This window comes from Pristiophorus japonicus, chromosome 13 (assembly GCF_044704955.1).
Source record: "Pristiophorus japonicus isolate sPriJap1 chromosome 13, sPriJap1.hap1, whole genome shotgun sequence".
NCBI lineage: Eukaryota > Metazoa > Chordata > Chondrichthyes > Pristiophoridae > Pristiophorus > Pristiophorus japonicus.
Genome location: NC_091989.1, coordinates 142963685 through 142979772, shown reverse-complemented (window position 1 = coordinate 142979772; position 16088 = coordinate 142963685). Strand labels below are relative to the sequence as shown.

General features: G+C 48.0%; 1 protein-coding gene across 3 annotated transcripts in view; it reads left to right on the top strand.

Moving 5' to 3' along the window:
* Window positions 1–16088, top strand: part of LOC139278862 (protein C19orf12 homolog) — a 73155-nt gene that overhangs the window by 18137 nt on the left and 38930 nt on the right. The window lies entirely within an intron of this gene.

The window sequence follows — 16088 nt, the reverse complement described above, 5'->3', positions numbered from 1 at the left end:
TGTCTGTTCAGATGGTCAAATCACCTGAGAAGAACTCCAGAGCAAATCCAAACTCCCCCGAAGTTGAAGCAGCCTTTTCAATGAAGCGACCTGCGATTTACAAAATGGCGTCCACACCGCTGTAATTAGTTCAGAACAGTTCCACTTTTTCAGAGCGGTGTTTTCAGCGAGCGATATTGTGCGTGAGATGTTTGCAAGGTGCTGAAAGTGATGCTGGGCGATATACTGGGCACTAGTTTCGACAAATGTGATCTTTACGACAAAAAAAAGTGGCCGGTCGGTATTATTGAACCTCGGCGTTAATTACGTGCCCAAATTAACGCTGGGTGATATTATGGGTGTTGGGTTCGCCCATTCTGTTGATTCTGCCCAAAGAAAGTGGACGGGCGGTATTACATGGTGAAAGTAACGCTCGGCGATAAGTGTCTGAAAAATGGGCGTCAGTTTCATTTTGTGGCTAAATGGGCGGTATCTGGGCGTTACACCTCATTTCAATGTTAAAATGGATGTTAAGTGGGTGTTAGGCATGCAAAAATAATGCAAAATCTAGCTCCATGTCCCCTAATTTCAAAGGCATTAGCTACAAAGAAGGCTTCAGGCCAGAGGAGAGGCACCCGAGCTCGGGGTAGGAGGCCGTACAGACGCAGGGTTTACCGCGCACATTACACTTACCTTGAGATGTCCGAGGAGCAGTGCATAAGAAGGCTGTGGTTCCACAAGGAGTTGGTCACCGAGCTCTGCCACCTCCTGCAGACATATCTTGAAGCTGACATTGGCACCAGGACCTCGCTGTCAGCGGCAATGAAAGTAACAGTTGCCCTCAACTTCGATGCTACTGGCTCCTTCCAGGCTCCTATGGGCGATATATGAAATATCTTGCAGTTTGCAGTACATTGCTGTATTCGCCAGTTGACCGATGCTCTCTACAGCTGACGAATGGAATACATAAAGTTCAGTATGTCCAGGGGGAACCAGGATGAGCGCTCCCATGGCTTCGCCAGGATAGCAGGCTTCCCAAGGTTTAGGGGGCCATTGATTGTATGCATGTGGCATTGTGGGGCCCGTCACACAATGGAGAGGTGTTTCGCAATCGAAAAGGCTACCACTCCCTCAACGTTCAGCTGGTCTGTGAACTTAGGCAGATTATCCTCACTGTCAATGCACGCGATCCTGGCAAATCTTGTCTGCCAAAACTGCTCACTATTGCAGGATCATTCTGGAATGCAAAGATAACCTCCGGCTACTATTCTCTACTGCTAACCGCCTTCTTAAACCCCACTCCCCTGGCTCCACCACACTCACCTCCAACAAGTGCGAGGGGCTCATGGACTTCTTTGTCTCGAACATTGAAACAATCCGATCAGCTGCCTCTGCCACTTCCCTTCCTTCACCTAGCCCACAGATGTTCCCCCCGCTCTAGTCCTGAACTCGCATCTTTCTCCAGTTTCTCTCTGGTCGCCCCTCTTGACCTTTCCATGCTCATCATGTCCATGAGACCCACTTCCAGCTCCCTTGACCCTATACCCACCAAACTGCTGACCACCCAACTTCCTTTTCTGGCTCCCATGTTAACGGTCTTTCTCTTCAGGTACTGTTCCCCTCTCCTTCAAATTTGCTGTCATCACCCCTCTTCCTCAAAAAAACTGTGCTTGCAAGCCACCACCCCATCTCCAACCTTCCTTTCCTCTCCAAAAGTCCTTCAACGTGTTATCGCCTCCCAAATCCGTGCCCATCTTTCCCGGAACTCCCCTTCTTTCTGGTTTCCGTCCCTGTCACAGTACCGAAACGGCTCTCATCAAAGTCATCCTTTGTGACTGTGGCAAAGGCAAACTATCCCTCTTCATCCTTCTTGACTTGTCTGCAGTCTTTGACACAGTTGTCCACTCCATCCTCCTCCAATGCCTCCACCATCGTCCAGCTGGGTGGGACTGCACGTCTGGTTCCATTCTTATCTATCTAATCATCTGCAATGATGTCTCTTCCCACTCCCTCATCGTTACCTCTGGTGTCCCCCAAGGATCTATCCTTGGCCCCCTCCTATTTCTCATCTACATGTTGCCCCTTGGCGATATCATCCGAAAACACGGAGTCAGTTTCCACATGTACGCTGACGACACCCAGCTCTACCTCTCCACCACGTCCCTCGACCTCTCCATGGTCTCTAAATTGTCAGACACCTTATCCAACATCCAGTACTGGATGAGCAGAAATTTTCTCCAATTAAATATTGGGAAGATCGAAGCCATTGTCTTTGGTCCCCGCCACAAACTGCGTTCCCTAGCCACTGACTCCATCCCTCTCCCTAGCATCTGTCTGAAACTGAACCAGACTGTTCACAATCTAGGCATCATATTTGACCCTGATCTGGCCACATATCCGTAGCATAACTAAAACCGCCTATTTCCACCAGGAAAGTGGGAAGAGAAGCCATTGCAGGTGATTTTCTGGCTGCGATTAGACAGATAAGAATTGAACCAGACGGACGATGGTGGAGAGGCGATGGAGGAGGATGGAGTGTTCAACCTTGTCAAGGGCTGCAGACAGGTCGAGGAGGACGAGGAGGGATAGTTTACCTTTTCGCACAGTCATAAAGGATGTCATTTGTGACTGTGATGAGAGCCGTTTCGCTATTGTGGCAGGGGCGGAAACCAGATTGAAGGGATTCAAACATGGAGTTCAGGGAAAGATGGGCACCTAGATGGATACCAAGCACAAAGGAAGGCCAATCATCTGAACCCCAGGACATCGCTGCAGGAGTTCCTCTGGGCAGTGTCCTAGGCCCAACCATCTTCAGCTGCTTCATCAATGACCTTCCCTCTATCATAAGGTCAGAAGTGGGGATATCCGCTGATGATTACACAGTGTTTAGTTTGATTCACAACTCCTCAGATAATGAAGTAGTCCGTGCTCGCATGCAGCAAAACCTGGACAGCATACAGGCTTAGGCTAATAAGTGGCAAGTAGCATTGCTGCACACAAATGCCAGACAATGACCATCCCCAAAAGAGAGAATTTAGCCACTGCCCTTGACATTCAACGTAATTACCATCGCTGAATCCCATCAACATCCTGTTGGTCACTATTGACCAGAAACTTAACTGGACCAGCCACATAAATACTGTGGCTACAAGAGCAGGTCAGAGGTTGGGTATGCTGTAACGAGTGTCTCACTTCTTGATTCCACAAAGCCTTTCCACCATCTACAAGGCACAAGTCAGGAGTGTGATGAAATACTCTCCACTTGCCTGGATATATGTAGCTCCAAAAACAGTAACGAAGCGTGACACCAACCAGGACAAAGCAGCCCGCTTGATTGGCATCCCATCCACCACCTTAAACATTCACTCCCTCCACCACTGGTGCACCATGGCTGCAGTGTGTACCATCTACAAGATGCGAGCAACTCGCCAAGGCTTATTTGGCAGCACCTCCCAAACCCACGACCTCTACCACCTCGAAGGACAAGGGCAGCAGGTGCATGGGAACACCACCACCTGCAAATTCCCCTCCAAATCACACACCATCCTAATTTTGAAATATATCACCATTCCTTTATCATTGTTGTGTCAAAATCCTGGAACTCCTTCCCGAACAGTACTGTGAGAGTACCTTCACCACACAGATTGCAGTGGATCAAGAAGGCGGCTCACCACCATCTTCTCAAGGACAATCAGGGATGGGCAATAGTTGCTGGCCTTGCCAGTGATGCCCACATCCCATGATTGAACAACAAAAAAATGAGGGCACTGCCCTTACCACCAGCTATACGCAAGCATCTGAGGAGCAGGAGGAGGAGGTAGAGAAAGGGAGGAGACAACCGAGACAATCCCTCTCTGGCCGGGTTGTCCATGAAAAACTCATCCAACTGCGATATCAGTAAATGCAACTCCAATTCCACATTCACCAATAGTCTCATACCTTCTCTCCCCTCTGTCACTGACCATCACAGCGTCCACTTGGCCACAATGCAAAAATAAAAGCCAACACAAAATAAATATTCCAAATCAAATTTATCAATCAAATCATGCCATATTGCATCCAAACGTAAACTAATCATCTTTGTACATTCCCTAAGTGCACGTGTTTCATATGCCTTTGCCTGTCCTAGTGCTATGGAACAAGGCTTACACATGTAGAGCAATTCCAGCTCTTTACCATGTCACCAGTAACAAATACAGTTATTCGTATTAATAGAAATTGAAATTCAGAAACACTGCACAATAGACTTGCAGTTTGATTATTATTTGAAACTCCCATTGATCAAAATGCACATCTTAAAGCATCAATACACTGTACTGGCCTTCCTGATGCAATTGTTATTCACATACTGAGTGTAGAGAGGACACAGTCGATGTATTTACTGAGGCGTATGAAAGCATAGGCCTCAAACTACGCCCCGTCCACCTCCATGGCACGAACCTGGTATTGCAGTACTTCCAGGAACGGTGCAGCTTTGGCTCTAGGCCTTTTGGCTAAGAGCAAAATCATTGGCGCAGGGTGATCCTTGTATGGGCCCAAGGTGACCTTTGGCGTTTATGATCTGACAAGTTGATCTGACAAAGAATTGGAAAGATTGGCAACGAATAAAACATTTTTAAAAAAAATCAGTAAGACAAAGGTCCTCCACCAGCCTGTCCTCGCCATACAGCACTGCCTCCCCAGTCATCAAGATCCACGGCACGGCCCTGGACAATGTGGACCACTTCCCATATCTCGGCAGCCTTCTATTAACAAGAGCAGGCATTGACGACGAGATCCAACACTGCCTCCAGTGCGCCAGTGCAGCCTTCGGTCACCTGAGGAAGAGAGTTTTTGAAGACCAGGCCCTCAAAACTGCCACCAAGCTCATGGTCTACAGGGCTGTAGTAATACCTGCCCTCCTGTATGGCTCAGAGACATGGACCATGTACAGTAGACACCTCAAGTCGCTGGAGAAATACCACCAGCGATGTCTCCGCAAGATCCGACAAATGCCCTGGGAGGACAGATGCACCAACGTTAGCGTCCTCGACCAGACCAACATCCCCAGCATTGAAGCACTGACCACACTTGATCAGCTTCGCTGGGCAGGCCACATAGTTCGCATGCCAGACACGAGATTCCCACAGCAAGTGCTCTACTCGGAACTCCTTCATGGCAAACGAGCCAAAGGTGGGCAGCGGAAACATTACAAGGACACCCTCAAAGCCTCCCTGATAAAGTGCAACATCCCCATTGACACCTGGGAGACCCTGGCCAAAGACCGCCCTAAGTGGAGGAAGTGCATCCGGGAGGGCGCTGAGCACCTCGCGTCTCATCGGCGAGAACATGCAGAAATCAAGCGCAGGCAGCGGAAAGAGCGTGTGGCAAACCAGTCCCACCCACCCCTTCCCTCAACGACTATCTGCCCTACCTGTGACACTGTGGTTCTCGTATTGGATTGTTCAGCCATCTAAGAACTCATTTTAATAGTGGAAGCAAGTCTTCCTTGATTCCGAGATACTGCCTATGATGATCATCATCATAGGCAATCCCTCGAAGCGAGGATGACTTGCTTCCATGCCAAAAAGGGATGAGTTCATAGGTGTTTCAATGAAGGACCTAATATTCCAGATTCTGAACTGCATTGTGAAGGGTGGAAGATGCCTGTGCTTGGATTTTTTTAACATGTGGTGGCCGTTGCACTCCAGCCACCACATGGGCTTGACAGAGCTAGGTCATGATCCAGTGGCTAGGATTACCCAAGACTAACTGGAGACCAGCTCTGCTGCACAGACCGGGCGCGCACACATATCGCAGTGTGGGCTGGTCTATGCTGCTCCTGGGCATTCGCCTTTTATGGGCCCCAGATGCACGCCTCTCCTGGGCCCTGGTCACTTCCCTCTACGGGCTCATGTCGCTCCTTCGCCCCTCCTGCTGTGCCTGCCCGCATTGCAATTAGTGACCTGGCTTCGTAGCCATCCTACAACAGCAAGACCATCAGCAGGCCGGGGCCATTGGAGGGAGCAGCGTGCGGCGGCACACCACTGCCTATGATGATGATGACACGAGAGCACAGTACCAAAGCAGGTGAAGTGTTGGATGCTTTTGGATCTTGTTAGGCTGATGGAGCTATTTAGATTGCAATTGTCCTTGCGTAGTGATGGTTAAAAAAGGACTTTTGTTTTTTTTCATTTTGATTGTGAGGCCAAAGCAAGATACAACAATTGCAAATTAACCCAGAATGACCTGGATATTTTCCCCAGTGTGCATAGTTGTGGTGAAAAGCAGCTCATGAATAACGTCTTCTATGACAATGAAGATAATGAACCTGCAACAACTGATGATTGAACAGCCAGTCATCAATACTAAATTAGATGTAATTTTCACAGCCTAGACCATTCATGGCACCATGCAGAAAATATGTTGAATAAATTCTGGCTAGATACATCACTGCCTAATGCTATTAAGTTACGGGGCAAGTTTCAGAAATATTACCACCTTCACCTGGACCCAGCCTGGTTGCCACCTCGACTCATTGTCTCATTACCACAGAGAAGCACACTGTTGAATATCGATCCTGAACCTCTGACCTTGCTGTTCTAACAGCATGATGTTATAATACATTATGTCGTTCTGTATCTGTGTGAGCAGTCTCCTTTTCGGTGGTGGGATCTTTTCCCAAATGTATAGATCATATGCAATCTGTTTACTACAACACTAAAATGTATAGATATTTAAATATATGTATAACATTCTTTAGAATTCCTATTTATGCCTTTTTCCTGTTGGCACAATTTAGTAATGCTTTTACAACATTGGTAATACCCCTTGAGGTAAAACCTAACCTGTAATGCTAACACCTACTTCTATGACTTTAAATAGGCCACACTGTAACACATGGCATGCAGTATTCCCGGCACTGGTGGCAGTGGCATAAATTAACGGTGCACCAAGCACAACAAGCACAACTAAAAAAACATACCATTTCCTCCGATGAACCATAACTCTGACTAGCAATATATTGCTAGCACATGCTTGCTTGCAATGACACCTATTTTATTACTTGCTTTTAGCACATGCTTCCTGTACGTATCGCATTTACTTCTTGTCACACCTTCCCAGTCACACCTTCCCCATCACACTTAGTTGAAAATGTCCCTATTGTTATAAAACAGCATATCGGATGTTGGAAAATAATTGCTCTTATATAAGTTTCAGCATTAAACAATGATAAAATGGCTAACACAGGCATCATGGGAAAGCAATGTTAGTCTGCGTTAGCACATGCAGCCGGTCTTATAGTCTGACATGTAACATATCACCAGCTAAAGGAGAAAACATGTTTTTGATAAAGCAGCCAAAACAGGAAAACATTTTTTTGAGCAAATCAGCGAGAACAAAAAGACAAGGTTAAGAGAAGAAAAGGGGTAATAGAATATATTGGACATAGAAACATAGGCCCCAAGTTTCCACACGCGGCAAAACAGGCACCCCTCCGAGCTGGGCGCCCGTTTTTCACGCCGAAAACGGCGCCTGAAAAAAAACGCGCTATTCTCAAGCGCTTTGCAGCTCGATGTGTGCTTGGCACGGCGCCCAGGGGGCGGAGCCTACCACCCGCGCCGATTTTGTAAGTAGGAGGGGGCGGGTACCATTTAAATTATTTTTTTCGTGCCGGCAACCCTGCGCGTGCGCGTTGGAGCGTTCGTGCAAGCGCAGTGTGAAGGAAACATTGGCACCTGGCCATTTTTGTAGTTCTTTGCAGCTGTTAATTTTTTTAATCATTTTTTAATAAAACCACATTCCTCTTCCATGATCAGCATTGAGGCTTCTTGCAGCAGTGAGAAGGCTGCAGGAAGCCTCAGAAGTTGAGGCAGCCGTTTCCCGACGGGCCCGACCGACGGGGGAATGGCTGCCTCAACTTCTGAGGCTTCCTGCAGCCTTCCCCCCCCCGCCGGCGGGAACGGCTGCTGCCGTTGGTCGGTTGGTCGGTCGGGCCCTCACTGCGTTTCCCCCCCCCCCCCCCCCCCCCGGCGGGAACGGCAGCTGCCGTCGGTCGGTCGGTCGGTCGGGCCCTCACTGCATTTCCCCCCCCCCACGAGAACGGCTGCCTCCTCCCTGCCTTTCCCCCCCCTGCCGTCGGGAACGGCTGCCTCAACTTGTGAGGCTTCCTGCAGCATTCTCCCTGCCTGAAGCACTTTCACACAGGTAGGAACATGTTTATTTAATCTTTTCTTTGCTTATAAATTTTTATTCAGGTTGGAATTATTTGTATAATATTTGTATAAGTATAACTAAGGATTTATTGTAGAATTTAATGACTTCCCTTCCCCCCCCACCCCCACCTCGTTCCCTACGCCTGATTTTTTAATGTGTAGACAAGGTTTTTTCAGGCCTACAAAAATCTTCGCTTGCTCAATTCTAAGTTAGTTTGGAGTACGTTTTCACTGTGGAAACTTTCAAATCAGGCGTCAGTGGCCGGACACGCCCCCTTTTGAAAAACAAATTCTGTTCAAAAGTGAAACTGTTCTAAATGACTAGAACTGCAGAAAACTTAAATGTGGAGAATTGCGATTTCTAAGATACTCCATTCTCCACCAGTTGCTCCTAAAAATCAGAAGCAAATCATGTGGAAACTTGGGCCCATAGAAACATAGAAAATAGGTGTAGGTATAGGCCATTCGGCCCTTCTAGCCTGCACCGCCATTCAATGAGTTCATGGCTGAACATGCAACTTTAGTACCCCATTCCTGCTTTCTCGCCATACCCCTTGATCCCCCTAGTAGTAAGGACTTCATCTAACTCCTTTTTGAATATATTTAGTGAATTGGCCTCAACAACTTTCTGTGGTAGAGAATTCCACAGGTTCACCACTCTCTGGGTGAAGAAGTTTCTCCTCATCTCGGTCCTAAATGGCTTACCCCTTATCCTTAGACTGTGTCCCCTGGTTCTGGACTTCCCCAACATTGGGAACATTCTTCCTGCATCTAACCTGTCGAAACCCATCAGAATTTTTAACGTTTCTATGAGGTCCCCTCTCATTCTTCTGAACTCCAGTGAATACAAGCCCAGTTGATCCAGTCTTTCTTGATAGGTCAGTCCCGCCATCCCGGGAATCAGTCTGGTGAACCTTCGCTGCACTCCCTCAATAGCAAGAATGTCCTTCCTCAAGTTAGGAGACCAAAACTGTACACAATACTCCAAGGCCCTGTACAACTGTAGCAACACCTTCCTGCCCCTGTACTCAAATCCCCTCGCTATGAAGACCAATATGCCATTTGCTTTCTTAACCGCCTGCTGTGCCTGCATGCCAACCTTCAATGACTGATGTACCATGACACCCAGGTCTCGTTGCACCTCCCCTTTTCCTAATCTGTCACCATTCAGATAATAGTCTGCCTTCTCTGTTTTTACCACCAAAGTGGATAACCTCACATTTATCCACATTATACTTCATCTGCCATGCATTTGCCCACTCACCTAACCTATCCAAGTCGCTCTGCAGCCTCATAGCATCCTCCTCGCAGCTCACACTGCCACCCAACTTAGTGTCATCCGCAAATTTGGAGAGACTACATTTAATCCACTCGTCTAAATCATTAATGTACAGTGTAAACAGCTGGGGCCCCAGCACAGAACCTTGCGGTACCCCACTAGTCACTGCCTGCCATTCTGAAAAGTACCCATTTACTCCTACTCTTTGCTTCCTGTCTTACAACCAGTTCTCAATCCATGTCAGCATACTACCCCCAATCCCATGTGCTTTAACTTTGCACATTAATCTCTTGTGTGGGACCTTGTCGAAAGCCTTCTGAAAGTCCAAATACACCACATCAATTGGTTCTCCCTTGTCCACTCTACTGGAAACATCCTCAAAAAATTCCAGAAGATTTGTCAAGCATGATTTCCCTTTCACAAATCCATGCTGACTTGGACCTATCATGTCACCTCTTTCCAAATGCACTGCTATGACATCCTTAATAATTGATTCCATCATTTTACCCACTACCGATGTCAGGCTGACTGGTCTATAAATCCCTGTTTTCTCTCTCACTCTTTTTTAAAAAGTGGGGTTACATTAGCTACCCTCCACTCCATAGGAACTGATCCAGAGTCAATGGAATGTTGGAAAATGACTGTCAATGCATCCGCTATTTCCAAGGCCACCTCCTTAAGTACTCTGGGATGCAGTCCATCAGGCCCTGGGGATTTATCGGCCTTCAATCCCATCAATTTCCCCAACACAATTTCCCGACTAATAAGGATTTCCCTCAGTTCCTCCTCCTTACTAGACCCTCTGACCCCTTTTATATCCGGAAGGTTGTTTGTGTCCTCCTTAGTGAATACCGAACCAAAGTACTTGTTCAATTGGTCCGCCATTTCTTTGTTCCCCGTTATGACTTCCCCTGATTCTGACTGCAGGGGACCTACGTTTGTCTTTACGAACCTTTTTCTCTTTACATATCTATAGAAACTTTTGCAATCCGTCTTAATGTTCCCTGCAAGCTTCTTCTCGTACTCCATTTTCCCTGCCCTAATCAAACCTTTTGTCCTCCTCTGCTGAGTTCTAAATTTCTCCCAGTCCCCGGGTTCGCTGCTATTTCTGGCCAATTTGTATGTCACTTCCTTGGCTTTAATACTATCCCTGATTTCCCTTGATAGCCACGGTTGAGCCACCTTCCCTTTTTATTTTTACGCCAGACAGGAATGTACAATTGTTGTAGTTCATCCATGCGGTCTCTAAATGTCTGCCATTGCCCATCCACAGTCAACCCCTTAAGTATCATTCGCCAATCTATCCTAGCCAATTCACGCCTCATACCTTCAAAGTTAGCCTTCTTTAAGTTCTGGACCATGGTCTCTGAATTAACTGTTTCATTCTCCATCCTAATGCAGAATTCCACCATATTATGGTCACTCTTCCCCAAGGGGCCTCGCACAATGAGATTGCTAATTAATCCTCTCTCATTACACAACACTCAGTCTAAGATGGCCCCCTCCCCCCAGTTGGTTCCTTGACATATTGGTCTAGAAAACCATCCCTTATGCACTCCAGGAAATCCTCCTCTACCGTATTGCTTCCAGTTTGGTTAGCCCAATCTATGTGTATATTAAAGTCACCCATTATAACTGCTGCACCTTTATTGCGTGCACCCCTAATTTCCTGTTTGATGCCCTCCCCAACATCACTACTACTGTTTGGAGGTCTGTGCACAACTCCCACTAACGTTTTTTGCCCTTTCGTGTTCTGCAGCTCTACCCATATAGATTCCACATCATCCAAGCTAATGTCCTTCCTAACTATTGCATTAATCTCCTCCTTAACCAGCAATGCTACCCCACCTCCTTTTCCTTTTATTCTATCCTTCCTGAATGTTGAATACCATGGATGTTGAGTTCCCAGCCCTGATCATCCTGGAGCCACGTCTCCGTAATCCCAATCACATCATATTTGTTAACATCTATTTGCACAGTTAATTCATCCACCTTATTACGGATACTCCTTGCATTAAGACACAAAGCCTTCAGGCTTGTTTTTTTTAACACCCTTTGTCCTTTTAGAATTTTGTTGTACAGTGGCCCTTTTTGTTCTTTGCCTTGGGTTTCTCTGCCCTCCACTTTTCCTCATCTCCTTTCTGTCTTTTGCTTTTGCCTCCTTTTTGTTTCCCTCTGTCTCCCTGCATTGGTTCCCATCCCCCTGCCATATTAGTTTAACTCCTCCCCAACAGCACTAGCAAACACTCCCCCTAGGACATTGGTTCCGGTCCTGCCTAGGTGCAGACCGTCTGGTTTGTACTGGTCCCACCTCCCCAGAACTGGTTCCAATGCCCCAGGAATGCCCCAGAAGGTGGACAAAGAAAGAAATTCATTCAGTCTACCACCTTGAAAGTTTGGATGAGAATGAAGCCTTTGTAGTAGCTATGGTTCTACACTCATGTGAAAGGAAAACTGTTTGTCACAGTCGGCTGAAAAAGGTCAAAACAAGAATGATTGTGCATAGAAAAAGGAATTAGCTGGCACTTCGAGAGAACTGGTCCCAGGTTGAGAGTATAAAATGGTCTAAATAACTCATAGCCTGTAATAAAATAGGTGCCATTGCATTAAGATCTAAACACGATTGTAAGACATGAGATGGAATTTGGAACTAATAAAGTTATATACCGAGTTAAGTAGCTTGCTTTATTAGGCCAGAGCGAACTGAGCATGCTAATACTAGACAATGTGACAAACCATGTGATAATACATTACATTGCTTTCCTCCTTGAAAAAAGGGGTCGAAATTGCCCCTTTTTGCGATGCCGGTTAACGCTTCCAGGGGGTGCTAATGGGGCACAAAACACTTTTCGTCCGGGGGGGCGTTACCAGCTCCCGCGACATTGCATGGGAGTTAGAGGAGGTGCTGCCAAGATAACGCTGTGCCCCGCCAGTAGGGCCCTGGGCCACCGCGCAACCGGCGATGACGTCATCACCGTGCGCTCCGACCCCTTTTCACCCCACAGCGGATATTGCCCTGCACCCCATGAGGCTGCCGCGAGCGGTGTTATCGCCAGCCTCACGGGTCACGAACTGGGCCGACATCCGCTCGTAGGGCAGAAGTTAAAGGGGTGGTCGGGAGCGCCCCGCGCCGCCATCTTGGTGGTTTTGCCGATTCCCCGCTCAGCCCGACTTCTTTGGCCCTTGCGTGGTCAGTGTTATGTATTGTCCAGGTACATTAAATGTAATAGTACAATGGTGCGCCACAGAGGGCGCTGTGGTGCAAGACCTGAAAGTACCTGTAAGACAGAGTATAAAAAGCTGCCCACCACACCTGAGAAGGCACTCTGGAGTTAGCTAATAAAAGGACTAAGGTCACAGCAGTTACTACAATACGAGACCGGGTGGAGTCAGTGATTTGAGTGCTACATACATCACATTGGCGACAAGGACACGGACGAACTTCATGCAACCATGGCTACTCTGGGCTCGTTAAAGGATTTTACGGTGGGCAACGATTGGGAGGCCTTCACGGAAAGGCTCGAGTACTACTTCAGAGCAAACGACTTGATGGAGAACACGGACGCACTGAGAGAGAAGTGTAAGGTGATATTGCTTTCCAGTTGTGGCGATGAGGTTTACTGTCTAGTCAGGGATTTTCTGGCACCCGAGAGCGCCAGGGACAAGTCATATGAGGAGCTGATCACACTCATTCGTGACCAACTGAAACCGAAGGAGAGCATCCTCACGGCCCAGTTCAAATTCTACCACCACTGTAGACCTGAGGGCCAGGATGTCACCAAATATGCTGCGGACCTCAGGAGACTCGCGGCGCCGTGTGATTTTGGCACACACCTTGACGAGGCGTTGCGGGACATTTTTGTTATGGGGATTGGCCACGAGGGTCTCCTTCACAGGCTGCTATCCATGGAACCTACATTCACCCTGAAGCAAACCATCACCATCAGCAGGGCATTTATGACCTCGACTTGCAGCACCAAGCAGATGATACACACAGTCTCGAACCCAGCGGGCACTGTCCACAGGATAGCGCCCACCATGGGCAAAACTGCAGAACGTGGCTCTGCCCAGGGCAGACAGCATGGACCTCGGGGTCTGGGAACTCAGAGTCCGCTGAGGGGGGCTAATTGAGTAGCACCATGCTGGCGCTGCGGAGGAAGCCATGGGGCTCACCGGTGCAGGTTTGCGGAGTATACGTGCAATACCTGCCACACGAAAGGCCACCTTCAGCATATGTGCAAAAGAAACCTGAATCACCGTGTGGCTGAGGAGATGGTAGAGGGTCCATCATCCAGCGAGGAGCAGGCAGAAGAAGATGAGGTGCTGAGACTTTATACGTGTACCGACGATTCAGCCCCAGTGACTATGGAGGTCAAGATTAATGGAGTCCCAGTGAGTATGGAAGTACACACTGGATCGGGTCCGTCGTTGATGAGTCAGAGAACTTTTGATAAACTGTGAGTCAACCCAGCTGCACGACCCAAGCTGGTCCCCGACCTGGCAAAGCTGCGTACCTACACCAGGGAACTGATACCTGTCCTTGGCAGAGCGGATGTGCAGGTATCTCACGGGGGTGAGACGCACGGGTTACCTTTGTGGGTCATTGCAAGTGATGGGCCGACGCTACTAGACAGGAGGTGGATGGGGAAGTTCCGTGGGAGCTGGGAAGACTTCATTCCTCCACAGACCGCTGTCCCCCGGGTCCCCAAAGAGCAGCGCCGACCGAGCTGGAGGAGAAAGAAGCCGTTCATTGGCAGTCCAAATCCCCACACAGACGAGCAGACCCTGGAAGAGCAGGCGTTGATCGGGAAATCCACCTAAGGGCGACAAATCGGGGGGGGGGGTCCACGCGGAGAGAAAGTCGGGCGGCGGTCGCGGCTATGGTGGAGGCCGGGACGGCAGTGGCCGTGGTGGGAACTATGGCAATGGCAGGAGAGGAGGCTACGGCGGCAGAGGAGGTGGCCGGCATAACTCGGGAGAACGCAACAGCCACGCAGGTGGGTACAAGAGCCAGGGCGTCGAGGATGGCAGCAGTTACGGCAAGTACGGAGGCCACAGGGACTATGACTGATCGAATCGTTCTTGGCTGTTTTTCCTTCCCCCTGCAGTTATCAGTATGTTCTGCACAGAGCTGCACCTACAGTTATATCAGTATTTTCTGCAAGATCTTGAAAATATATCCACCGCCAGCCATTATTGAATGCTGTGTGCTTCCCCGAATCAGTGGCACAAACGCCCTTATTCAGAACCGCCATTTCAATAAGAAACATCAATAGCTGTAGTTGAAGCATGGGGGAGGGTGCAGGGAGAACGGAAGGTTTCATATCATCCTGCTCATCGGCAGGCGCTAATCACTGAATCCTGACTCGACAAACATCTTGGAATCAGCAAAATCCTGACTCGACAAACATCTTGGAAATCAGTAACCTGGGTTAAGGTAGATGCTGAAATATAATGAACAAACTTTAAAAAAAAAACGTAACTTTGAATTAATTTTAAAATCTAATACATTTTAATTTAATGGAGAAAAGTCAAAATAAAGTGATCTTACTGCCAGTGAACTCAAGATGGTGGCGAGCCTCGTGGCTGCAAACAACAAAGGCAAGCAGTACAACTAAAATGGCGGCGCCTAAGGGAAGCCTCGTGGGAATCTCAAAGGGAAATGCACCCGGGAGCCTTAAAAGGGTTTTACACCGTTGGCGGTCCCCACAAAAAGACTTTTGTAAGGCAAGAGCGAGTCTAAATGTGTAATATGATTTGTATGATGTAGTGATTTAGGATAAGAGTTGATATTTTGATGCTGAATGGTTACTGTGTTTAAAATGTGATGGGATGAATGATTTACGAAAAGAGTCAATACCACGAGGTACAAGTAAAAGGGTTAATGGGTCCGTGACTAACATGCCTAAGGCGCCAATGCGATTTCCGATATTATGTGATTCATGCAATGGTTCAGCGGCTGCAGATGCTGCTGAGGCAACTACTGAGAACAGAGGCAATGTACGAGTTGCGATACCCTGTCTCAGCACAGAACATCACCTCGGGTAAAAAGGGGCAGTACACTGCCACCGTACCTCACCCAGTGGAGCGGGGTTAAATAACTGCTCAGTGCACCTGTAACCTTTTGACATAACAGCTGTACCATATATCATATGTACCATACAAATGTACTGTCTATGTATACCTGCTTTCTTTTGGAGGTTATGCTCGTGTACTTCATCACCCATGTAAGGACTGCAAATACCACATGCTTGCACCGAATCGCAAGCATTATCTCTACATGGGAGGGAAGAGGGAAGTGGATGGTCATGGATTCACACTCACAAGCCAATCAGGATGAACAAGGCCGAGGTTACCGGCAATGGCTTTTGGAACTGGGGGGGCGGGGGGGAAGTGAGATGTTATGTATTGTCCAGGTACATTAAACGTATAAGTACAATGGTGGGCCACAGAGGGCGCTGTGGTGGGAGACCTGAAAGTACCTGCAAGACAGAATATAAAAGGCTGCCCATCACACCTGAGAAGGCACTCTGGGGTTACCTAATAAAAGACTAAGGTCACAGCTGTTACTACAACACGAGACTGCGTGGAGTCAGTGATTTGAGTGCTACATACATCACAGTCAGGGCCACCAT